The sequence below is a fragment of the Macrobrachium nipponense genome, chromosome 42 (genome assembly GCF_015104395.2).
Source record: "Macrobrachium nipponense isolate FS-2020 chromosome 42, ASM1510439v2, whole genome shotgun sequence".
NCBI classification, from domain to species: Eukaryota; Metazoa; Arthropoda; class Malacostraca; order Decapoda; family Palaemonidae; genus Macrobrachium; species Macrobrachium nipponense.
The window spans coordinates 29,683,957-29,711,345 of record NC_061103.1 but is presented as its reverse complement, the minus strand read 5'-3'; the positions used below and the strand labels follow the sequence as shown (position 1 = coordinate 29,711,345).

The 27,389-nt window shown below is 43.9% G+C and overlaps 1 protein-coding gene across 4 annotated transcripts in view; it reads right to left on the bottom strand.

The window, feature by feature from the left end:
- LOC135213034 (lysine-specific demethylase 8-like) overlaps positions 1-26,977 on the bottom strand; it is a 292,898-nt gene extending 265,921 nt beyond the window's left edge. For all 4 annotated transcript variants that reach the window (XM_064246850.1, XM_064246848.1, XM_064246846.1 and 1 more), the window contains exon 1: positions 26,584-26,977. The gene's annotated coding sequence lies outside the window, so the exon portion shown is untranslated. The remainder of the gene's footprint in view (positions 1-26,583) is intronic.
- Positions 26,978-27,389: the final 412 nt, after the last annotated feature.

Below are 27,389 nucleotides of genomic sequence, written 5' to 3'. Positions count from 1 at the left end.
GCAAACAGCTCTTTGCAGTTTATGTGCCAGGACACTTGAAGAGCATTCCAGGTGCCTGACACCTCTCTCTTTCCCAAGGTTCCTCCCCAACCTTTTTCTGACGCGTCGGAAAACAATACAAGTTGAAGACTTCCAAAATATGAAAAAAAGTCCCTTGAGGAGATGATCCAACTCCGAAAGACCCCCAAGTTATTCTAGCCGTATGAAGGCTATGTCTCCTGGATGCGTCTACCAGACTGGAAAAGTCAGCTTCAGCCGAAGCTGGGAGAGTGAGCCCCATATTCTCCCCAGTCTGGTACCAAATACCTCTCTTGCCCGTAAGTCTAGCGGGAGGCATGCAGAACACCGTTCTAACTAACTCCTTTTTGGTTAGCATCCAGTATCCAGAGACTGAAGAGCTCTTCATAGAAATCGTCGGCCTCATCTTCAGAAAAGCCGACGACTTTGGCGTCTTGGAGCATGAAAAAAGTGAGCGAGGAGAAGGAGGAGCGGCAGGGGTCAAGGCATCTCCGTATTCCTGAAGAAGGAGAGCTGTCAAAACTTTATAGTTAGACAGCCCTTCTCTGCCGTGAGTCTCGTCTTCTGAGTCCTCTTCCAAGATAGGATCAGAAGGAGAATTCAATTCTCGTTCTGGGTCTTCCTGCCCAATTACTCTCTCTGCAGAGACAAACTCCTAATTGGAGAGGGGCTAAGAGCATGTACAGAGCCCCTATGAAACAAATCAGACATCTCGCGCCTGGTTAGCTCCTCGCGCCCTGGCTGGCGCCTCGCGCCTGGCTGACGCCTCGCCTGCTGGCGCCTCGCGCCTGGCTGGCGCCTCGCGCCTTTCTGGCGCTATATCCTTGTAAGGATGACGCTTGTCTGGCGCCTCGCGCCTGGCTGAATCCTCGCGCCTGGCTGCATCCTCGCGCTTGGCTGACGCTGCTGGCTTGGCAGACGTATCACGTCTGGCCAAATCCTTGCGCCTGTAAAGTTGCTCGCGCTTATCTGGCGCTTCAGTCCTATAAGACGCTTCTCGTCTGGAAGAAAACTCGCGCTTGACTGGCCCTCGCGCTTGTTTGGCGCCTCGCGCTTGTCTGGCGCTTCATATTCGTTGTATGAGTCTCTATCGGAAGAGATCTCACGCGCCTCACGTCCCACAGGAGCCTCACTCCTGGCGGGAGAAGGAAGACGAGACTTCTTGACAGGAAGCCTCACGTCTTTCCTACGAGGAGGATCCTTCGAAAGGACTCCTACCAAGGCGGATAACTGTTCTTGTACAGCCAAAATAATCCTCTTGGAAGCTTCTCCGGCGTCTTCTTCAACGGGAGAGGGAGACCTCGAAGGAGTTTTGTCCAAGCCAGGGGACGTCAAAACCCTCTTAGCTTTCTTGATCGAGGGAGGCGCTTCTTCCGAAAACCGTTCGGGGCTTGAATCCAACATAGGTTCTTTCCAGTGCCTTTTCAGGGGCCTGGAAAGGTCCGAATCCTTCCACCCTCGTTTAGAGAGGGAGGGCGGACGAAGAGAAGCACCTCTCTGAGGACGCTTTTCTATAGCGGTCCTGAAGCAGTCTGTCTAACTACAGAGGCCTGCTGAAGGGACGCCTGACGGGGGGAAATTCTCCACAACCTCCGTACGGCTTTCGACTTTTCTTCTCCTCTGGGCTTGGGAGCTTGAAAGAGGTCTAGGCCTGGGAGCGTCGCAGAGACGGTCAGACTGGGGACACTCACTTCACTAAAATAATCACTTTCACAATCCTTACCTTTCATGGCAGCCATTTTGGATTTCATCCTATGAAGTGTAGCTTTCAGATCAGCAATTTCCGAGGCCGAATCTGAATGTAAAGCCAGTGAGGGCCCTGATACAGAATTAGAATCAAATGCATAGTTTTAAGAAAGAGTTAGAATCATTAAAAGGCTCAATAGGCCTTGTTTATACCTACCCGCACCCTTAGATGCAGCCCTTCTGACTCTATCCCTCTCTAACTTCTTCAAGTAAGAAGTTAGAGTCTTCCATTCCTCAACATTCAACCTCTCACATTCATGACAGGTTGGTTAGAAATAGAACAGTCAAACCTCTACATTTTGCGGCATACAGTGTGAGGATCAACCGAAGGCTTCGGTATCCTCACCTTGCAGCCTACATTCACACACACTCTCACACAACCACTTGAATCAGACATTCTTGAAGAAAAATCAAAAGCAAGTCCAAATCCAGTCCACAGTAGCGAATGCCAAAACAACGATCCAGGTACGTCACCAAAAAGTCCAAAAAAAAGATGATCAATTGTCTAGAAAAGCGAATTCCAGTCAGGAGGTAGCAGCAACGATGTTGATGCCACCGGCGACAGAAAAAATATGATAGAAAACGGGAATGGTTCCTAGTCCTGCCACCCAGGGCAGGCCGGTAGATCACCTGACCTACCTGTAGCGAGTGGCGCGAAATTTGAATTTCTGTCGGGGACGACGGAGTCTTAGCTATGTATATATCTGACAGGTAAGTTGATTGTATGAAAATATTATTGTACAATTATGGTTTTTCAATATCATTGTTTTTCACCAATAATACTGTATTTGTATAACTAATAATGAAAGCCTAAGCAAACTTTGCGATATATTTCCTGTTTGTTTGTATAGTAATTGCATAAAAAGAATGTAGAACAAAAACATCATTTTCTGCAAGTTATGTAAAACTGAAATACAAAAAGTCTACATGGTAACAAAAACATTGATAACCTATATATAAATACAAGATCTTGGCCTACTCTGCTATTGGCTAAAGCTACATGTCCAGGAGTGTAAAATGTTATTGTTAGTATACAATAAGGTTTTGTACATACTTACCTGGCAGATATATACTTAGCTATACGTCTCTGACGTCACGACAGAATTCAAAACTCGCGGCACACGCGACAGGTAGGTCAGGTGATCTACCTTACCCGCCGCTGGGTGGCGGATGTAAGAACCAATCTCCCTTTCCAGCCAGAATTTTTCCTTCCACCGGTCGTATATATCTGCCAGGTAAGTATGTACAAAACCTTATTGTATACTAACAATAACATTTTTGTACATGAACTTTCCTGTCAGATATATAACTTAGCTGATTGACACCCTTGTGGAGGGAAAGAGACAGCAATATAAATATGGAAAAAAGGGGGAAAACAACACTAGTTGTAGGATGTAAAAAACAACCTTGGTTTCTTACCTGTTTAGGCAGAAGACTTCGTAGTTACTGTCTATGAGTCTGCGTTGCCTTTAAGAGCTTCAGCGAGGGGAGTGACCTACAGCTGACAGACTCTTTGGGTCTATCAAAGGGATTTGGTTGTCCGCTTACTTGATAGAATCCGAGCAGGATCTGTCAACGGGGATTCGCCCACTTATATGACAGAACCTAACCACTATCATTGCAAGGAGCTCAAACATACACCGATCACCTAACCAATCTAATCATTGTTAGCACTACGAAAATGAAAAAACATGCCTACCGCATGTTCTTTCAAACAACCAAAAACTTACAACCTAACAAGGGGAAAAAATATATATACTAAGGATATGTCTCAGCTCCCTGCCCCAGCACCGAATCCGCCGATACGTACGGGCCTAAACCCGAAGCAACTTTCATACGTAATTTTGACGTCTCTCAGATAGTGGGGTTTGCAAAGACTGAGTTGCACAACGCCAGAATGTTGCCTTCATAATATTACTCAGGGATATGTTTTTTGTTAAAAGTCAATGACGTGGCAATAGCTCTTACCTCATGAGCTTTGACCTTAAGAACTTTGTATTGACTTTCCTCACATATCGCATGCGCTTCTTTCACCAGGCTTCTGATAAAGAAAGAAAGCGCATTCTTCGAAAGTGTCCTCCTTGGATCTCTTACAGAGCACCAAAGGTTGACATCATTGCCCTTAAGTTTTTTCTTTCTCTGTATATAGAATTTCAAACTTCTTACTGGGCAAAGATACCTCTCTGCTTCCTCGCCTACTAATGCAGACAATCCTTGTACTTCGAAGCTCCTAGGCCAAGGGATTTGAGGGGTTCTCGTTCTTGGCTAAGAACGAAGGAAGGAATGAACAGATAGCTGCATCTCCTCTGAATCCCACATTTCCTTCTAGTGCATGGAGTTCACTAACCCTTTTTGCGGAAGCCATGACATGAGGAAAATTGTCTTCTTCGTGAGGTCTCTAAAACGGTGCAGACTGAGGCGGTTCGAACTTATTGGACCTCAGGTAACGTAGCACTACATCCAGATTTCCAACTCGGAACCCCTGGAGAAACCTTCTTGGATGTTTCAAACGATCTTATTAGATCATGAAGGTCCTTATCTTCTGAAATGTTTAAGTTTCTGTGCCTAAACACTGCAGATAGCATGCTACGATAGCCTTTAATGGTTGATACGCCAATCCACTTTCTTCCCTAAGGAAAAGTAAGAAGTCTGCTATTGTGTCACAGAGGTACTGGAAGAGGAAAAGTGATGGTTCCTACACCATCGCCGAAAGACGTCCCACTTCGATTGGTAGACTCTAAGGGTAGAAGGCTTCTTGCTGCTGCGATAGCCGTCGCAACTCTTGCCGAAAAGCCTCTCGTTCTGACCAAACTTTTGACAGTCTGAAGCCAGTCAGATCTAGAGCGGGGAGGTTTTTTGTGATACCTCTCGAAGTGGGGTTGTCTGAGCAGATCGATCCTCTGTGGTAATGTTCTCGGAAGATCTTACTAACCATTCCAGTACCTCTGTGAACCATACTTGTGCGGGCCAGAACGGGGCTACCAGCGTCATCCTTGCTGCCTCCGATTCTGCAAATTTCTTTAGAGTCTCTCCCAGTATCTTGAATGGAGGAAAAGCATACGTGTCTAGACCCTTCCAATCTAGTAGGAACGCGTCTATCGACACTGCCCTGCTGGGTCCGATATCGGAGAGCAGTAGTTGGCTATCCTCATATTCTTGGCTGTGGCGAAGAGGTCTATATGAGGTTTGCCCCAAAGCTTCCCAGGTCCTGGCAAACATCTTCGTGCAGAGTCCACTCTGCCGGCAGGAACTTGATCTTTTCCTGCTTAGGAGGTCTGCTCTGACGTTCTTTTCTCCCTGTACGAACCTGGTAAGGAGACAAATCTTCCTTTTTTCTGCCCAAAGCAGAAGTTCTTTTGCTGTCTCGTACAGGGAGAAAGAGTGAGTCCCCCCTTGCTTTCTGATGTAAGCCCAGGGCCGTGGTGTTGTCCGAGTTGATCTGAACTGTTGAAAGCTAGGACGTGGGGCTCGAAAGCTTTCAAAGCTAGCCAAACCGCCATCAGCTCCTTCTTGTTGATGTGCCAGGTCACCTGTTCCTTGTTCCAGGTGCCTGACACTTCTCTTGAGCCGAGCGTCGCTCCCCAACCTGTTTCCGAGCGTCGGAATACAACACTTGGTTGGGGTTCGGAATGTGAAGGGACATCCCTTCTGCAAACTTGAGGAGGGTTGGCCCACCAAGAGAGGTCCTTCTTGATTTCCTTTGAAATCTCGAAGGAGAACTCTAGGTTTTGTGAACGACACCTCCCGTTTCGATGGAGAAAGAACTGGAGAGGTCTGAGGTGCAACCTTCCTAGAGAAAAGGAATTGCTCCAACGAGGAGTGTGTCCCCAAACAAACTCATCCACTCCCTTCGCTGTGCATACTTCTTTCTCTAGGAAGGCTTTGACTTTCTTTCTTGAACCCTCGGGCTATCCGTTCTGGAGACGGAAAAGCCCGAAAAATCCAGAGAAGCCATCCGAATCCCCAGATAGATACGATCTTGACTGGGGATCAACTGAGACTTTTGAAAGTTCACCAAAAGTCCACAGACGTTAGCCATGAAAAAGGGCCTTTTTTTCTCTTTCTGTAGGTTCCTCCAAACATCTTTCCTGAGACTTGGCTTGATCAGCAGTCGTCCAAGTAAAGGGACACTCTGACTCCCTCCAAATGTAGCCATCTTGCTACATTTTTCATTAGGCCTGTAAAGACCTGAGGGGGCTTTGAAAGTCCGAAGCACAAGGCCTGAACTGGAATATCCTTCCTCCCATCATGAACCTGAAGGTTATTTCCTTGACGAAGGATGGATAGGCACATGGAAGTAAGCGTCCTGAAGATCTATGGACACCATCCAGTCCCCTGGCCGAAGGGCCGCCAACACTGAGGATGTCGTCTCCATGGCGAACTTCCTCTTTTCTACAAAGAAATTCAGGGCGCTTACATCCAGAACCGGTCTCCCCATCCTCCTGAGGCTTTTGGAACTAGAAAAAGGCGGTTGTAAAAGCCCGCTGAAGCAAGGGTCGCTCACTAGCTCTATAGCCTCTTTCTCGAACATTTGTTCCACTGCTTGTGTTAAAGCAAGGCTCATGATGGATCCCTGTACCTGGCCACCAACTCCCACTCGGAGTCGTTGTCAACGGTGGTCTTTCCGTAAAAGGAATCGAGATATCCTTTCCTTATTATAGAGAGGGACCAGTTGTCCGCTCCTCTCTTTGTCCAGGCTTCCGAGAATCTTAGAAGTCTGGCACCTACTGGTGTTTGGAGGACTACTTCCCTACTTCTTAGCTCTGACAGAGCGTGAGAAGGATCTACCTCTCTTGAAAGGTCTATTACCTCTCGAGGTAGAGGCTCTAGAAGGGGCCCCCTCGAAAGGGCTCCTGTCTAGCTGGAGTCTCCTTCTTAGTCTTTCGTCTGGAAGGAGGTCTTAGGCTTCCGTGCCGACTGTGCGAGCATGTCCTGAGTCGCCTTCGCAGAGATAGATCCTGAGATGTCCTGGATTATCCTTCTTTGGAAAAAAGCAGAGGCGAGAGCTGCGAATACAGGAGAGAGGCTCTTTGGCATGCGAAACAGACTTCGTCAGAAAAAGAGCAGAAGACTGATCTCTTCTTAAGGATCCCTGCTCCAAAGAGGGAGGCTATTTCGCTTCGATCCATCTCTAACTGCTTTGTCAATGCACGTTAGAACACTGTTTAGATCTTCTGGCGAAATAGCATCCGGGTTCTGAGTCTTCTTATGCCAAGACCCCCAAAGACCAGTCAAGGAAGTTGAAGACTTCCAAGACTCTAAACATTCCCTTCAGCAGGTGGTCAAGCTCGTTCATAGCCCAGGTCGTTTTAGCCGACAAAAGAGCCGAGCGTCGTGCTGCATCCACCAGAGAAGAGAAGTCCGCATCCGCCGATGAAGGAAGACCCAGACCTAAGGGTTCTCCAGACTCGTACCAAAATCCGAGTCTGCCCGTAAGCTTGGAAGGAGGGAAAGAAAACACAGTTTCCCTTTCTCTTCCTTAGAAAGCAGCCAATCACAACACCTCTCAAAGCCTTCTTCATTGAGATGGTTGGCTTCATCCTCACACAAGAGGAAACTTTCGTCTTCTTCGAAGTCGAGAATAAAGAGAGAGGAGACGGAGGAGCGACGGGAGTAAAAGGAGTCTCCAAACTCTTGAGAAGTAGATCTGTAAGGATCTTGTAGGACGAAACTGACGAGTCCTTCACCAAATCCTCTTCTGAAGGTTCAACTTCATCCACTGAAGAACCCTCCGCTTCTTTACGAGTGCAGTTAGCCTTCTCTAAAGAAATGCGGCCTGTCCAGAGAGTGTCTAGTAGTAGACTGGCGCTATCAGGGGAAGCCAAAGTTTCTGGAGAGCTCCTCTCGAATGAGTCCTTCCTACTCTGATGATGGCGTGCTCTTTGCACCTTAATCCTACTCCTAGAATTCCGGGCTTCCAAGGGGGAGCGCCTGCTAGGAGAGGAGAGCCTACTATGCTCAAGGCGCTTCTCAGGATCCATGCGCCTGTTCAAAGGAGAGCGGCTGCCAGGAGAGCTGCGCCTACCATGAGGCGAACGCCTACTAGGCTCTTGGCGCCTACTTACAGGAGAGCGAAGGCCTGGAGAAGGTCGCTTACTAGGAGACCGGCGTCTACCATGCTCCACAAACTTCGTTCCCGACTTGTGTGTCTCTTCAAAAGGAAGTCTCCCAGAAGAGACATATCTTTCAGGCTCTACGCGCCTGTCCTGAGTCGAGCGGCTAAAAGTAGAGCCGCGCTTATCAGGAGAAAAAAGCGCCTATCAGGAGGAAAAGCGCCTATCCTCCGCACCACGCTTGGGAGCGGGAGGAGAGTTCGTTACTTGGGGAGTAGCGCCTACTAGGCTCAAGGCGCCTAACATAAGGCGAGATCCTGTCTCTTGACGAATCCATCAAAGAGTAGGCTCTCTTATCCGGAGAATGAAGGATCTTCGTAAAAGAGCGCGAGGACGAGGCTGTACGCCTGTCTTTAGACGAACGCCTACTAGTCGCTAGATCCCTTCTTACTGGAGAGATGTAGTCACCAGGAGAAAGCTTCTTGGGCGATTGACGCCTGGAAGACGACAAGCGCCTGCTGAGGGAAGAGCGCCTCCTTCCATCCGCTGATAAAGAGAGAGAACCGACTCTGACTGAGACGGTAAGACAGAGTGAAGGAATCCTAGACTTCTTGACAGGGAGAGAGACGTCTTTCCGACGCGTTCCTCCTGCCAAGGAGCCCGCCAGTGCCGAAATCTGCGCTTGCAGTCCCACAAGAAATTCGAGCTGGAGATCTAGTAAAATCCTCCACCGAGAAGAGGCTCGAAGCCTACTATGAGGCGAGAACTCCTGCTCCCTCCTGGGTTTCTTGATCTCTACTTCCGGCTCTTCTGGAAAAAACTTCCGGGCTGGTAAAGGAAAGGAGCCAGCGCCTTCCAGGCTCTCTTCATCGGTCGGTGTGAAGAATCCGAGGCGCTCCATCCTCTTCTACTGAGAAGGTGAGGAAGACGAAGAGAAGCATTGGCGCAATACCTCCTTCTTCGCGCGAACAAGGGCAGCCTGGGTACGAGGCATCAGGATCTACCGAGGGGACGCCTGATCGGTGGGGGAGTTCTCCCTAACCTTCCTGCGGCTTTTGACTTTCCTCCTCCACTGGGACTGGAGTCTGGAAGAGGTCTAGGCCTAGAAGCATTAAGGAGCCGATCAGACGCACCCTCACTGCACTGGGGTCACTGCACAATTCACCTTCACTACTCTTACCTTGCAACGAACGAATCTTCTTTTCCATGCTAAGGATCGTGGCTCTCATGGTTGCCACTTCCGCAGTCGTATCCTTAGGTTCGATGCAGGGCGCAGGAGCTGAAACTGGAGAAGGTTCTAATGCTACAACAGGATTTTCTTCTACCTCGCTAATACGAGACTTACTAGAACTTCCTAGAAGAAGCCTTTCTCACCCTATCTTTCTCTAACTTCCTCAAGTAGGAAGAAAGAGCCTTCCATTCACCTCATCCAACTTCTCACACTCATTCACGGGTTATCAAAAGAAACATTCTTTACCTCTACATTTAGAGCAAACTGTGTGAGGATCTACCGTAGCTTTCGGTAGTCCCTCACCTTGCATTCATCCATAGCGCACACTCCTAAACAAAGAAGATTTCTTACCTCTAACTCAGACATCTCGAAATCAAAGAAAAATCCAAATCAATATCCAAAAACAATCCACAAATGCGTATGCCAAGCCAACAAGATCATGTACTTCACCGAAAGTCAGTCCAAATAAATCCACGGCAACGAGAAATGAATAAAAGCTGTCAGGAGGTAACAACCACAGGTGTAGTCGTCACCGGCGACAGAAAGATTCTGGCTGGAAAGGGAGATTGGTTCTTACATCCGCCACCCAGCGGCGGGTAAGGTAGATCACCTGACCTACCTGTTGCGTGTGCCGCGAGTTTTTTGAATTCTGTCGTGACGTCAGAGACGTATAGCTAAGTATATATCTGAAACAGGAAAGTTCATGTACAAAAACTAGACTTAACGGTAGATGAAGCATATAACAAACGAGCCTCCTAATTATAATTATATAAACCAGTGTGTAACAGTACATCGTAAAATTTTAAATTGTTGATGCTCATTTATTTATAGGTCTGTAATTTACTTAATAAACTTGCGTTTGTGCTTTAGTTTGTCTGAATTCGGCAATAAATGCTAAGTTACCCATGTATGACACAAAACACACACACACATATATAGTACAGTGGTACCTCGAGATACGAAATTAATCTGTTCCGAGGCGGCCTTCGTATCATGAGTTTTTTGTATCTTGGACCGCATTTTACATGTAAAATGGCTAATCCGTTCCAAGCCCTCCAAAAACACCCTAGTAAATTTCATAATAAAGCTAAATTGACCTATAAACAATGAAATACTACAACAATTGGGACCATTCAATACCTAACTTAATAACGTACTGCTAATTACCTGTAAATAAAGTATTAGTGTACATGGTATACAAGAAATACTGTACATATGTAGTAAAATGTGGAAGCTTACCTTTCGAGTGAGGCTATCTCCGAAAGTGGCGACAGAGGAGGACAAACGGCAGATACGTACGTACGCACGTACACTTAACTTTACGAAACATAAAAAATGTAAGGAAATCATACAAACTAAAATTTATGAAACACATTAACAAAACTGTAACACTTAACTTTACAAAAAATGATATTGTTATGATACAATAAAGTTTCATACATACTTACCTGGCAGATATATACATAGCTAAGACTCCGTTGTCCCCGACAGAAATTCAAATTTCGCGCCACTCGCTACAGGTAGGTCAGGTGATCTACCGGCCTGCCCTGGGTGGCAGGACTAGGAACCATTCCCGTTTTCTATCATATTTTCTCTCTTCCACCTGTCTCCTGCGGGGAGGCTGGGTGGGCCATTAATCGTATATATCTGCCAGGTAAGTATGTATGAAACTTTATTGTATCATAACAATATCATTTTCATACAATCAACTTACCTGTCAGATATATACATAGCTGATTGGCACCCTTTGGTGGAGAGTAAGAGACAGCTACTTATGGAATACGTAGACAGGTAAACAACATATGTTGTAGGTATAAATAAACCTTGGTTCCTACCTGATAGGTGGTAGACTTCGTGGCTGCTGCCCAGGAGTCTGCATCACCTCAAGAAACTTTAGCGAGATATATGATCTATGGCCAAGAGTTCTTTGGGTCTGCTGATGGGGTTTTATCCGCTTACTCGGCAGAGCCTGAAAGGACTTTGTCAATGGGTGCTGATCCACTTATATGACAATACACCTTATGAAGGAGCACACAACCAATCCCGACCACCTGATCCTAACCACCGTGTTAGTATTAAAAATTGTTCCGAGTTATCCCCAAACTCTTCACAACAACCATAACTCAAAAACACATTACGCACACACACAATTTAAAAAAAAAAATAATGATACTCATCTAATAAGATATCACAAGAGTTCCTTACTGAACAATAGTGACTGGCCGCCAGTGCGACGTCTGCACTTTGTCAGCAGAAAGTCTAGAACATATCTAATAGACGGTATGCAAAATTTTAAGGATTGGTGTTAGCTCCTATACCCAGGATCGTATCCGCTGACACGAAAGGACCTATAGTAAAACAATTCTCGTAGGTCACATGAACATCTCTCAAGTAGTGAGATGCAAATACTGAGTTGCATCTCCAAAATGTCGCTTCCAAAATGTTCTTTAGCGACATATTTTTATGAAACGAGAGAGATGTCGCTACTGCTCTTACTTCATGAGCTTTCACTCTTAGAAGTCGAAAAGCGTCGTCAGGACAGATCTTATGCGCATCTGTAATGACGCTTCTCACAAAGAACTCTAGAGCATTCTTAGACATCAGTCTTGTGGGGTCTTTTACCACACACCAAAGACCTTGTGTAGAGCTCCCCATCTGGTGTTTTCTCTGAAGATAGAATTTCAGAGCTCTTACAGGACAAAGAGATCTTTCTGCCTCTCTCCCTACGAGACTCGATAAACCTTTAACCTCGAAGGTCCTAGGCCAGGGATTCAAGGGATTCTCGTTTTTAGCTAGAAACAAAGCTTTAAACGAGCAAATGGCTGAGTCCACCTTAAATCCTACTTTATCCTCTAGAGCATGCAGTTCACTAACTCTTTTTGCTGTGGCTAAAGCTAATAGGAACAAACATTTTCTAGTCAGGTCTCGAAAAGACGCCAGATGAGGAGGTTCGAACTTTTCAGATGATAGGAATTTTAAAACTACATCAAGGTTCAAGCTAGGAGGAGCTGGCCCCGAAGACTTCGTAGTTTCAAAGGATCTTATGAGATCGTGGAGATCCTTATTCTCTGTTAGATCTAGTCCTCTATTCCTGAAGACTGCAGAAAGCATACTTCTGTAACCCTTTATTGTGGGTACAGATAGATGCGAATCTTCCCTCAAGAATAGTAAGAAATCAGCGATTTCCGTCACAGAGGTAGTGGAGGAGGACAACTAATTAGACTTGCACCACCTTCTAAAAACTTCCCACTTAGACTGATATACTCGTCTAGTGGAAGCTCTGAGGGCTCTTGCAATCGCGCTTGCAACTTTGCGAGAAAACCCTCTCGCTCTGACAAGTCTTTTGATAGTTGAAAGGCAGTCAGAGCGAGAGCGGGGAGGTTTTGATGATACTCTAGGTGTGGTTGTTTGAGAAGATCCGTCCTTCTTGGGAGGATCTGGGAAAATCTACTGTCCACTCCACCACCTCTGAACCAGTCTTGTGCTGGCCAAAAGGGGGCTATCAGGGTCATCCGTGTTCCTTCTGAAGCCACAAATTTCTTTAGAACTAGTCCCAGATCTTGGAACGGTGGAAAGGCGTTGACGTCTACGTGAGGACACCGTCTAGTAGGAAGGCGTCGACCATCAGAGCTCTGGGATCTTCTACCACCGAACAAAATACCTCTAGTCTTTTGGAAAGGAATATGGTGAAGAGATCCACATGAGGAGTCCCCCAAAGAGAGCAAAGACTCTGACACACTTTTGAGTGGAGGGTCCACTCTGTGTGAAGGACCTGGTTCCTCCTGCTGAGCCTGTCCGCCCTTACGTTCCTTTCTCCCTGAATAAATCTCGTAAGCAGGGAGATATTTCTCTGGGAAGTCCAAAGCAGTAGTTCTCTTGCCAGTTTGTAAAGGAACAAGGAGTGAGTCCCTCCTTGTTTCCGAATGTAGGCCAACGCTGTGGTGTTGCCTGTATTCACTTGAACAACTTTGTTCGATACCAAAGGTTTTAGGCTCTTTAGAGCCAGATGTACGGCAAAGAGCTCCTTGCAGTCTATGTGCCAGGACACCTGTGCTGCTTCCCAGATGCCTGACACCTCTCTCGAGCCTAAAGTTGCTCCCCAACCCTTCTCCGACGCGTCGGAGTATAACACTAGGTTTGGGTTCTGAACCTTCAGGGAGATTCCCTTGTTCTCCTTCAATGGGGGCAACCACCATTCCAAGTGAGGCTTCATCTCCACTGGAATGGGAAAGGCGTCCGATAGATTTCCTGTCTTCCAACTCCAAGACCTCTTGAGGAAGAATTGAAGTGGACGTATATGCAGTCTTCCTAGAGGAAAGAACTGTTCGAGCGAGGAAAGGGTTCCTAGAAGGCTTAACCATTCCCTTGCCGACGTCCGTTCTTTCCTTAAGAAGAGAGAGACTTTCTCCAAGCCTCTCGCGAGTCTCTCTTGCAAAGGAAATACTCGAAAACCCCGAGAATCCATCTGAATCCCCAGGTAGACTAAGTTCTGTCTGGGGGTCAGCTGCGACTTCTCGAGGTTCACGAGTAATCCCAACGACTTGATCAAGTTCATGGTCAGAATAAGGTCCTCCAAACACTGTCTCTCTGATCTGGCCCTGATGAGCCAGTCGTCCAGATACAGAGATATTCACCCCTTTTAGGTGAAGAAACCTTGCCACATTCTTCATCAGGCTTGTGAAGACCTGAGGAGCTGTGGACAGGCCGAAACACAAGGCCCTGAACTGAAAGATCCTTCCCTCCGCCATGAAACGGAGGTACTTCTTCGACGAAGGGTGAATCGGTATGTGAAAATAGGCGTCCTGGAGATCCAGAGACACCATCCAATCTCCTTGGCGTAAAGCTGAAAGGACTGAGGCCGAAGTCTCCATGGAGAACTTCTCCTTCTGAACAAATCTGTTCAGAGCGCTGACGTCTAGTACTGGTCTCCAGCCCCCCGAGGCCTTTGCAACCAGAAAAAGGTGATTGTAAAACCCCAGGGAGTTTTGATCCAGCACTAGTTCTATCGCTCTCTTGTCCCACATCTGATCCACCATCAGTCGAAGAGTATCCCTCAGTACAGGGTCCCTGTATCTGACTGACAGTTCCCGCGGAGTTGACGTTAGGGGAGGACTGTCGTGGAAAGGTATAAAGTATCCCTTCCTTATCATAGAGAAGAGGCGTCCGTGCCTATACGTGCCCAGGCCTCCGCAAATTCTAAGAGCCTGGCACCTACTGTTGTTTGGAGGAGTGTAGCATCATTTACCCTTTTTTAAATGGGAGGGAAGGCAGACTTACTCTCCTCTCAGGAGCGCCTTCCTTCTTGAGGGTGCTCTGGAGGGAGGGCCTCCTCGAAAGGGCTGAACAGACGTACTCGGTCCTTTCTTTTCAACCGCAGCCGCAGGTCTCTTCTTCCTTGATGACTGAGTAAGAAGGTCTTGAGTCGCCTTCTCAGTTAATGACCGGGAAATGTCTTTCACTAACTGAGAAGGAAACAAAAAGTCCGATAAGGGAGAGTACAAAAGTGCTGCTCTCTGAGAGGAGACTGCTTTGGTCAAAAAAGCACTGAAGACTGTCCTCTTCTTAAGAAGTCCCGCTCCAAATAAAGAGGAGATTTCTAAAGAGCCATCTTGTACTGCCTTGTCGATACACGACAGTATACAAAGGAGTACTTCTGGGTTGAGTCCTGCGTCATGCGCCTTTTTGGACATCACCAAGGGACCAATCTAAGAAATTGAATACTTCCAATACATGGAAGAGTCCCTTGAGGAGATGATCCAGTTCTGAAATGCCCCAAGTCACACGGGCAGAGTTCAAACCTTGCCTTCTCGACGCATCGACTAACGTTGAAAAGTCTGCTTCAGTCGAAGACGGGAGAGAAAGGCCCATATTCTCTCCCGTCTGATACCATATGCCCCTTCTGCCAGCGAGTCTCGCTGGGGGCATGCAGAAGACCGTCCTGACCAGCTCCTTCTTCGAATCCATCCAAGAATTCAAAGACTGAAGAGCCCTCTTCATAGATATGGTGGGTCTCATTCTAAGAAAAGACTAGGACTTCTTTGCCTTTACACTCGAAAACAGAGCGCGCGGAGGAGGAGGAGCGGGTTAATGCGTCTCCATATTCTTCAAGAAGAAGGGCTGTCAAGACTTTGTAGCTTGACAGTCCTTCCCTTCTACGAGTCTCGTCTTCTGAGTTCTCATCTAACTCGGGGTCTAAAGGAGAATCCGTAGAAAAATCAGGACGTCTTTTCTCTGGGGGAGACAAACTCCTGATAGGAGAGGGACTAAGGGAGTGATAATCTCTCCTCTTCACAAAAGATTGAGCCTTGTAAGAAGCTTCCCGCTTGGCTGGCGCCACGCGCTTAGGTGGCTCCTCATATATGGATGACGCCTCGCGCTTGGATGACGCCTCGCGTCCACCTAGCGTCCTGGCTGACGCCTCGCGCTTTGCTGGCTCCTCACGTCTGGAAGACGTCTCGCGCCTGGAAGACGTCTCGCATTCAACTGGCGTCCTGGCTGGCGCCTCGCGCTTCGATGACGCTTCACGTCTGGAAGGAGTCCTGGCTGGAGTCTCGCACCTGGCTGATTCCACGCCTCTGTATGACGCCTCGCGTCTAGGAAGACGCCTCACGTTTGGCTGGCGTCCTGTCTTGCGCCTCGCGCCTGGTATATGCCTCTCTCGCTCTTGATCTATAAAGAATGTCCTCTTCTACTTGTTTGGAAGAAGCAGCTTCATGCCTGGAAGACGCCTCGCGTCTGGCAGGGGAGAGAGGACGAGACTTCTTGATAGGAAGAGAAACGTCCTTCTTACGAGGAGGGGATCTCTAGCCAAAAACCCCAACAATGAGGTTAGCTGCTCTTGGACAGCAAAAGAAAACAATTTTCCTTGAAGCTTCTCCCCCCCCACCCGCGTCTTCAATGGAGGAGAAGGAGAGTTCGAAGGCGAGCGATCCGCTACGTCCATGTAGAGAGACGACGCAACCTTAGCCTTTTTGATTGAAGAGGGAGCTTCATCCGAGAAGCGCTCCGGGCTCAAATTCAAATAAGGTTCTCTCCAATGCCTTTTCAGGGGCCTGGAAAGGTCCGAATCCTTCCACCCTCGTTTAGGTGAAGGAGAGGGAGAGGAAGAGAAACACTCTCGCAGGACGCTTTTTCTAAAGCGGTCCTGAGCAGTCTGAAGCAAAACAGAGCCTGCTGAAGGGACGTCTGACCGTTGGGGATTCTCCACGACCTCCTTAAGGCTTTCGACTTCCCTTCTCCTCTGGGCATGGGAGCTTGGAAGCGGCCTAGGCCTGGGAGCGTCGCAGAGACGATCAAACGCCCCCTCCACAACACTGGGAGCACTCACTTCACTTAACACTTCACTCTCACTATCCTTACCTTGTAAGGCCGCCATTTTGGACCTCATCTTAGAGATAGTAGCCTTCAGATCGGCGATTTCAGAGGCCGATTCTGAAAGTAAAGCTTGTGAATGATTCGACACAGAGGGAGAATCAAAATCATTAAGGTTAGAGATAGGATCAATAAAAGGCTCAATAGGCCTTGTACTCACACTCTTTAAACGTCTAACTCTATCTCTCTCTAACTTCCTCAAATTTACGACATACAGTGTGAGGATCAACCGAAGCCTTCGGTATCCTCACCTTGCAGCCTACATTCACACATTCACATTTGAGTCAGACATACTGAGAAAAATAAAAAAGCAAGTCCAAATTCAGTCCACAGTAGCGAATGGCAAAAACCACAATCCAGGTACGTCACCAAAAAGCCGAGAAACGATGATCCAAAGGTTGAAATAAGAATCTAAGTCAGGAGGTAGTAACAACAATGTTGATACCACCGGCGACAGAGAAAATATGATAGAAAACGGGAATGGTTCCTAGTCCTGCCACCCACGGCAGGCCGGTAGATCACCTGACCTACCTGTAGCGAGTGGCGCGAAATTTGAATTTCTGTCGGGGACGACGGAGTCTTAGCTATGTATATATCTGACAGGTAAGTTGATTGTATGAAAACTAAAATTTAAAAAAAAAAATTCTTAAACTAAAATTTTAAAAAATTTCTTTTTTTCTATTTGTAAATTTTTTTTTACTTTTTTATACTTTATGTAGGTTTTTTTTTTATTATTTAAACTTCATCACCACTTTCAACTTTGTTTTTTAGTATCACTTGGTTCTTCCTTTTTGCTTACTCCTGCTAATACTAAAGGCCTCTTTAAAAAATAACTATCCAAGGAAGATTGCTTCTGCCTACTTTTCACAATGTTCCTGAAACGACTCAGGCAAACGTCATCGAACTGCGCAAGCATACAACCTGTGTGAGCCTTTTTTCTACAAATGATTGCACTTTACGGAAAGTGGCTAGAACATCCTTAATTTCTGCCGTTGTCATAGGGTTGTCCTCCTCCTCCTCGCCGCTGCTAGAGAACTCCTCTTGAACGACGTTATGTTGCATGGCCTCCAACTCCATCAGGTCATCCGTCGTAAGTTCCTCTTGGTGCTCCTCGAGAAGGTCTTTGATGTCGTCCTCGTCGACGACCAGTCCCATGGACTTGCGGAGTGCAACGATCTCGTCAAGATTTGGTTGCAAAACAGTTTCAGGATCGTCAACTGTTTCTGAATCTGCAGCACCACCTTCGCCCACGTCGAATCCCTCGAAGTCTCGGGCGGATACAGCATCAGGCCAGAGTTTCCTCCACAAGGAATTCAAGGTTCGCCTCGAAACCTCCTGCCAAGCTTGGTCAATGAGTCGGATGCATATCACAACATCGAAATGCTCCTTCCAAGGTGAGGTTTGTGGTATCGGTGATGTCGAAACATCTCTTGAAAAGATGTTTCGTATACAGCTTCTTAAAGTTCGATAACACTTGTTGGTCCATGGGCTGGAGGACAGAAGTGGTGTTAGGCGGAAGATAAAGAACCTTGATGAAGGAATACTCCGCTAGGATATCTTCCTTGAGGCCAGGAGGGTGGGCAGGGGCATTGTCCAACACCAGCAGACATTTCAGAGGGAGGCGCTTCTCTTCCAAGAATTTCTTCACTGTCGGGCTGAAACACAGATCTACCCACTCCGTGAACAAAAGCCTCGTTACCCAGGCTTACGCATTAGCCCTCCACATCACTGGAAGCTTCTCCTTAAGCACTTTGTGGGCCTTGAAGGCTCGAGGAGTCTCAGAATGATAGACAAGTAGGGGCTTCACCTTGCAATCCCCACTGGCGTTTGAACAAAGTGCGAGCGTAAGCCTGTTTTTCATAGGCTTATGCCCAGGTAGCTTCTTCTCCTCCGACGAGGCATTTTTTTTCCAAAAAAGGCCAGTCTCATCACAGTTGAAGACTTGCTGAGAACTGTAGCCTTCGTTGAGAGTCATCTCGTTGAACGTCTTTTTAAAGGCTTCAGCCACTTTCATGTCTGAGCTGGCCACCTCCCCATGCCGCACCACCGAATGGATGCCAGTCCGTTTACAGAATTTCTTGAACCACCCATGCGAAGCCTTGAACTCTGGGGTTGGCGTTGATGTCCCTCTCCTCCGTCGCCTTCGGCCTGGGCAATCAAATCGCCAAAAATAGCACTGGCCTTGTGGGAGATTGCAGTCTCCGTTATCGTATCGCCAGCAATTTCTTTGTCTTTTATCCAGACAAGAAGCAGCCGTTCCATCTCGTCGTGCACGTTGGTCCTCTTGCTGGACAAAATAGTGATGCCCTTGGAAGGTGTAGCTGCATTGATGACATCCTTCTGCTTAAGGATGGTGCCTACTGTCGACGGATTTTGGCCGTATTCCTTGGCGATCACACTCAATCGCATACCAGCTTCATACTTCTTGATAATCTCCATCTTTGTCTCCAAAGAGAGCATCCTCTTCTTTCCGTGAACTTCAACTTTCTTAGAACCCATGACTACTATATACTGTACGTAATTCATGTATAAGTGGAGTAAAGTTCTCACACCACACGATAAAGTACGTATACTACAACGAAATCACTAACGAATTTACGTTAATAAACGAAATCGCTAGAATGAACGAATACCGCGTGCATACGATAATGATGCTGGGACGAGTGGCCGAGGCACGCTGCTACGTAGTAGATGCATGATGGGAAGGATGCTGACCAATAGGAGAGAAGGATCTCATGGCAGTGACTAGCATCAGGAACCAATGGGAGAGCAGGAGGATGGTGGTGAGTCTACTCAGTTGGCGGCGCGCGAGTTTTAAAATTGTTATCGGTGGTCTGGGCGAATCTTGGACTTTACAGCAACAACCTTTCATATCTTGAAAAATTTTCGTATGTAGAGCCGTAAAATTTTTCGTGTTAGCTTTCATATCTCGAGTTTTTCGTAAGTTGAGCCTTTCGTATCTCAAGGTACCACTGTACATACATATTACTTTCAATCCTACACAACTGGCTGCCACAAACCACAATCTATTTCTTTCAACACTAATTGTAATGACAGTGAACAGTTTGCAACTGTCGACTCAAATTACTGTGTTACCTACTCAGAATCAACTTGTGTGGCTGCCAATGATCTGGCTAAAAAGAAACAAAAATCTAATGGTAAGAGAGGAAAGGAAGACAAGATTTCTCCCATTATTAAATTTTTTCAGAAATGACAAAATTTGCAGATTTTCGAATATTTCCAATAGATTATTTTCGCAATTTAGTGAATTATTGCATATCGTACACACGGTATCATTTATCACACAGAGGGTCAAATTATTGTATTTGTACGATAATTATCGCACGTCTGGGAACCCTGCTATGCGCTTACAGCATCTAAGTTATTGGATAACATTAAGGTTCATTAGTAAATCAAGTATTAAATATCATTAGTCAGCAAATACACTTTTAGCAGTTGGTTATGGTACGATATTAGGTACCAACTACAGAAAGTATGGGATAAGTCAAGGCAAATACAATATATATAGACTTGTGTGGAACAAGAGGGGTCATAAAACTGATATTGTTCTGACAACCAACAAAACATCAGCCAAACCTTCTAGTTATAATTTTCATACTTTATTATGTTATTCTTAGTTCAAAATACAATTCAGTTCAACAGATATGGAAACATACATTTTATATTATAAAAATAAAAATATATAAACAAAAAATATTTTTTCAGCTTTGATAATTACACGGAATTTTTTTTCCGTTCCAGACAGAGTAAGGCAGAAATCGGAAGATGAAATTATGGTGTTCACTCCGTAGATTTATTTCTCTGCCATAACCTCAAGAATTCCGCATTTCGGGAACACTGGTTCTAAGCACTCAAGGTTAGACGGCTCTAAGATGACTATGTAAACTTAGGACTGCAGCACAGTATTTAAAAGTTACAGCACATATGTAATTTGCAAGTTTTGCTAAACTTCAGATGGACTTTTAGATGGACTGTAATAGCTAATCATTTACTGAATCTAATTTTTAAGTTTTACCATAATTTGAATAAATGTATATATTATAATAAAAGAACAGTTATTCCCTTCTAAAGATAATCTTTAATGGTTTTATTTAATGATATTTTTACATGATGATAAAGGATCATTTAAAAAGAAACCCAGAAAGAGAAAAAAATACATGAAATTAGCAACAGACCAAGTTTTAAGCGGTAGTCTGCCATGAGTTAACACTATAAAATAGGTAGTTTAGAGATGCACAGATGAAAAAAATAAAAAATAAAAGAAAAGCCATCTAACTACTATGAGGTTATTCGACAAGACATTCCATCCTTAAGGGTATCAGACAGGGGATTAAGTTATCATAAGCTATCGTAATGAAAATTAGCGCTGATGTATAGTGTTTTAAGGAATGTGTACACAGAAGTTTTCTTAGCAGGAGTAAAAACGTATATTTTATAAATATTTTTTTGTTTTCTTAGATATATATATTTTTTTGCAAATCTTAGAAAACATTTCCACCATTATTTATCAATCAATTTCAATAATTCAAAAACCAAATCGAAGTTTATATAAAAGAACAAAGCCACACGAATAAAATGATCAAGTTAGGTTTTATTTACTCTTGAAAAAATAAAATGCTAAATAACACCAAAAAAATCATCTTCAATATTATATGTAAAAAAAATACAAATGAAAATGATATTGTCATGTTACAATAAAGTTTTATACATACTTACCTGACAGATATATACGATTAATGGCCCACCCAGCCTCCCCGCAGGAGACAGGTGGAAGAGAAGAATTCTGATTAGAAAACGGGAATGGTTCCTAGTCCTGCCACCCAGGGCAGGGCGGTAGATCACCTGACCTACCGGTAGCGTGTGCCGCGAAATTTGAAATTCTGTCGGAGACGACGGAGTCTATAGCTAAGTATATATCTGGCAGGGAAGTTGAATGTATAAAAATAAAAAATTAACATGAGAAATTACTCCTAAATTTCTGGGCTCAGCCTGTGTTGCTCCGTGAAATGGTTCCTTTGATACTATTTCTAAGGTATAAATATTGCTATTCATACCAGAGAAAAAGAGAAACAATATAGTGAATTACTGAATATAATGCTTTTAGAGTAGTAATATTCAAATCTATTCATAAATGTCCGAGTTATAGAGATTTGAATGTACAAAACTAATGTTTTGAGAAAAACACAGTCAAAGTTTGTCTTACTGTCACACTTGAAGGTGGTTTGAAAAGCCTAGCTGACACCTGTTCTCCTCTATTTTTTTCAGACATATCCCTTCTAAAATAAAATAAAGAATAACTGGTTCTGAACTTTTGTCAACAACTACAAGCACTAGTTAGTTACATTAGCTTTCGTAGGGAGCTTCATTATCACATTTTTTTGAGTTTATCATCTTTCCCAGCAATTTTTCGGATGCTTTTCTTGGCTTTCATTATATTTACTAATATTATAAGAACTTGCTTCCTATCAATGACCAAACTTCTTACAAGGCATACTTATGATAAAATAACACTTGTTGGCAAAAAAATCATTGGTAAAGGTGATACTCATAAAAAGAAGATATAATGACACTCCCTACAAAAGATGGAGTGTAATTAAGTCATGTTTGTTGTTGTTGACAGAAGAGAGATTCCATTCTTGGTGGGCTGCTGATAAGCAAAAACCATCATTAACCAAAACTTAGTTGTTTATGGCACTTATGGCACTGAATTTCGGTTAATGGTCCTCATAACCGTTAATGGCATCTCTGTTAGGTTATGTTATGGCATCATAACTCTTACCGGCACCTTATGGCACCAAAACTTGGCCTGTTAAGGTGCCATAAGTCCCCGATTTTATGGCACTAGACAAGCGCCATAAAACTGGATTGCCATTAACCTGGGACTGCCTATGTCATGTACTACTAGAGGGAACAAGAGATATTAAAATAACCAAATTTTGGGGAAATAAAGAGGAAAGCAGAGGCCAAGTTTTTGAGCCACAGAATTTTCAGTGGCCACCTGCACTTGCAAAATTGCATTTTCTATCTAGTAAAATGCTTCAAATCAGCATCATCTTACATCTGGTAGTGCAGTATACAATTAACTTTGAGATACTACTGTCAAAAACACAACTTAGCCAACTTGGTCGAAAATCACCCCTAATCCCCAAGCCAATACCCTTAAATGAAATTTCTATTTGAAGAAATGTCCAACGACAATATATAATTTCGCAAAATGTCCAATGACAAAAGGTTTGTTGGACGAAATATAAGCAGACAAAATGTCCAATGACAAAATGACAAATTCAACCCAAATTTGTATTTTTCTTAACATACAAACCCACAACATCATGTGATAGAACTCTTTAACACGCATGTGCAGACAGCTATGATAGACTCACTTTAGAGAGTAGGACTAGCTATTCAAAACGCCAGTAAGACCAACATCCTCATATTTGTGAATAGCCAGAGGGGCAAAGGTTATCTGTCACCGAAGGCAATGGGAGGAGAGATTCTGATGAAAGGAAGCCGCTAATTACATTTTTTTTCTTTTGCATCTCTCACCAAAGAACCTCCTCCATTTCATCTTTATGAAAACTTCATAAAATCAATTCCAAATTTACAGTTACCGAGATACTGAATCTCAGTTTCAATGTGCATGCCCATGAAGTTGGTGCTGCGCTAGCTTTACAAAGTTAATATAAGAGTGGGCTGCTAGTAAGAGTTATCGGCAGGGGTTCCGTTCCTGGCCAGGTGCCATAAAGCGAAAATCACCATTAAGCGAAGCTGAAAGTCTAAGGGAGCAGAACAAACTTATGGCACTCTTATGGCGCTGATATGCGGTTATCGGCGCCAAAAGAGCATCATAAGTGTCTCGGTGCCACAAGTATGTTTTACTCCTTTAGACTTTCATGCTTCGCTTAATGTTTGATTTTCGCTCTATGGCACCCCAGATAACCACTATGGCGCGCCATAGCGGACAGGTAGCTTATGGCGCCGATAACCAAATGTGGAGCCATGAGAAACTTTATTTTTTAATGAATATTTTCAAAAACTGCCATAAAACCGAAGTGCCATAGAGCAAAGCAGCCGATAACCAGGGACCACCTGTACCCAGTTCTTTCTAGTGAAATGTCAATTTTCTGTCAGTGCAGCTGTAAATCCATTTTCACTACAGGCAGTCCCCGGTTATCAGCGGGGGTTCCGTTCCTGGGGGTGTGCCGATAAGCAAAAACGCCAATAACCAAAACTCAAGTTATTTATGGCACCATAATGGGGCCAATAACCGGTCATCAGCATCCTTAAGGCACAAATACCCAGAACTCGCCCTGTAATGGCACCATAAATCACCAATTTGATGGCAGTAGACAAGCAACATTAAACCGGATTGTCGATAACTGTGAACTGCGTGTATACGGTAAATGACCAAGCGGCGACATGGGGTAAAACATAGCTGTGTGGCCATGTCATAAAAAAAAATGGGCCACTTTTTCACTCAATACTTAATTGGTGAAACAATAATACAATTCAATACTTAATCAAACCATTCAAAAGACTGAAGCTTCATCAACAATATGAGATATATGAAACCGCCATACGAAGTAAAATAAACATGTGAAGTCTTCGTAAAATAAGTGTTCAAGGTAGTTTTTAAAATCCAACATGGCATGATATGGTTGTGAGTGGAATTTGGTTCTACAGTCGCAGCCGCATCCTTCCCAGCGCTCATTTGAACAATATTTGCGAATACGTATATATAAAGTTTATTGATATCACTAAGATTGTAGTTGTAATCAGCATAAGAAAACAACATTTTGTTGCCTGTATTAGTGAAAGTATGAGAGGTCTTATTCTCAGGGTCATGGTTTGAACTGAAATGCATTTTAACCTTGTAATCGGTGGTTTTAACCTTACTGCCATCACAACTGAAACTCCACAGTGCTTATTTGATAGTAATTATACACATTTCATTCTTAATTCACTCAAAATTTCACTTAAAATATGTGTTTGTTTACTAAAATGCCATAGTGGGAATAATTTTTCAGCCTTGCAAGTCTGGCAGCCAGAATCCACGGGTCGAGCAGACAACACTTTAATGAATTGTTTATGGAATGAATTTTTTGCTAGTACTTTTCATTTATTCAAGTTTATATTACAATTTCGACTTTTTTTTTTGGCTGAAATAATTTGTTTTTAATTTTCAATAATTGTACGACTGAAACAAATGTAACGTTTAATGTGTGCAAGTCATCGTTGCCAATTTAGTGGAACTTGATACATATGCCAATACCTTTACAAACTGTTTCTACAAATTCTAGATGTTAGTAATGCAATAATGATAAAATTGCTCCAATATTTGTATATATATATTACAAATAGATATGCTAAATTCACTTATTTCCACAGTTTGTGTAAGTCTTATCCTAAGTTTGGAGGATAGACACAAACCAATTGGCAACAGATAAAAAAAAAAAAATACAAAAGTGCGAACACATCTTAGCTGTTCATAGCAATAGGACATTTGGCCTTAAGTGCGAACACATCTTAGCTATTCATAGTAACTGGACATTTGACCTATTTTCTACTTGGTAGAAAACTTACTTCAAGATTGATTGATTGATTTGTTAATTCTTACTGGCGTCGCAACGACGAGGTCATTGACGTCATATCACTAAAAGGAATTGCAAAGGAAAAAGTCAATTAAAATGCTATAAATATGTTTATATAAAATCTGTCAGAGAACTACAGAGAACTTCGAGAGGAAAGAATAGGTCTCGAGGTGTTGCTTCCACAGAGGTTGGCTTGTGACTGAGCTCTAACTTAGCTTACTGGCAGTGCTACTTATTTTTTAGGAAAGCGGCCAAACTACCATACAGGTGGCCGCCTGGCTGCACAGCGGTGTTTTACCCTAGCAGCCCCTCTCTCAGAACGCAGCCACTTCCTGAAAGAGCGCTTGAATTATGCCATTATTTAATAATTTCGGAGAAAACACTAAGAGAGGAGGGTAGAGATCTCGGTGTGTTGCCTGGATGGGCCTCACTCTTGACTGATGTTCATGGCAGCAAATTCAAGTACTTTTTCAGGAAGGTGGCCTTATTCCGGGATCAGTGGCCATTGAAATAGTGGGCTAGTAGGTTCATTTCTGATTGATTACCTAATTGCTTATGAAATTTAGGTCTTGAAGACCATGCGCCAAAACCCATCAGGACTATTCAGCACCCTAATGAAAATGAAATATATAAATTATAGTATGATTAATTATTAATAGGTGAAAGATACCAGTGTTCAAATATTAATGGGAAAAAATGTAACCAAATAAAGGATAATATAGAATAAAAATAAAAAAATAATCATCATAATTCTATGTTATATATACTTTATAAAATAAAAATGACTAAAATCTTGACTGCATATACTAGGTAGGTACTATTCTGATAAAATAATGATTACTAAATAATAAATTTCTACTAGAAAAATACATATAAAAAACTATTCCGTTGTCCTGGGAAGTAGGTTTAGGTTTACATGTCATTATTAAAATTTTTGCATGAAGCATTGGTAGATTTTTTATGCCGTGCTCGCCCACGACTACAGGCCTACGGGGTAGCCCCCGTGGCCTACCCCTAAAACCTTTCAGGCCGGTTTTAAAGCATTGAAATGAGAGGATGACTTGACGTGGAAATCCCGACCAGTGCATTATTCACTGCAGCACCTCAAGCTACCGTAGCCTAGCTACCATTGGAATATTGATCCGCCTCGGGGAGTAGTATAGTAGTAGTACACTAAGCATGAGCTGCAGAGTATCATGACTTTAATATTTGCCTGCGAACTTCCCCCCCAAGGCGCAAGGAGCTATATACCCTACTCGGCATAATTCGCCCTTCATTATCGGCGTCATGTTATTCTTATCGTTTGGGCGTGACCCTCGACGGACGGACGGCGGCTCCTCCTCCTCCCTACCTATCTCTTCTCTACTACAACGACCCCGACTCCGACACCCACCAGGCAGGAATTCGCCCAAACCTCTATGTACTACGGCTCGTCGTTGACGGAAATACCGGCGATTATAAGCATTCAGTCATACTCTCGACGTACTCGTACTCAAAGCGGCGTCCTTATTAGTAAAATAGGTCTACATCGAACAGAAATAAGCGGAGGACTTACCTTTCCAAGCGAGAGAGTTCCCTTCGGGTGTTCAGTCTTCAGTCACGCGCACCGTCGCACGTTCCTGCAGCAGACTGAACTACTGAGCCGCTAAGTAACTTAATCTGCACCACAGAAATTCTTCTAGATTTTTATATACAAGGTTTTATTCTTGGTTCGTAGGTCCTAGAAATTTTTCTTAAATCACCATTAAAAATTGCACCGGATTCTTCTTTTCTGTTCGTCAAAACTTAAACGTTCCATTTGATTTTGCGGTGCTCGATGCCAGGCGTTTGTCGTGTGTTTGTTTCGATTGAAACTGACTGACCTTTGTTATACAGTATTCTAATGAATCATTTAATTACTGGTAAATACAGCATGGAAAATTCTAGCAACAAGAAACTTTGTCAAATTACATTTCGTTGATTAAAATCATTTGTAGCCCTTCAAGTAGTCCTCACTATTTCTGTAAAGTGGTAAAATTTTCATAATCTAGAGTTTAAGTCGATGGTATAACTACATCTTTCTCATTTATATATTTGAACAACAGACCTAAGCGAGAGTTAATACACTTCAATTGTTTTCGTGTATAATAAGACATAACAAACACGTTACCACGACAACATTAATTAATGAAGGATGTTATGCACAGTAAGGATGAGCTTAAGAAACATGATTAATAATTTTGAACGGATTCTATTTTTCGCATATTGTAGATCTGTCGAAAATATCATTCTATTCGGTAGAATTTTGCTTAAGAAGTTAAGCTTCTGGCTAGTTGGGTATAATTGTGCCTATGTTGACTAATAATAACAATTGCAATTACA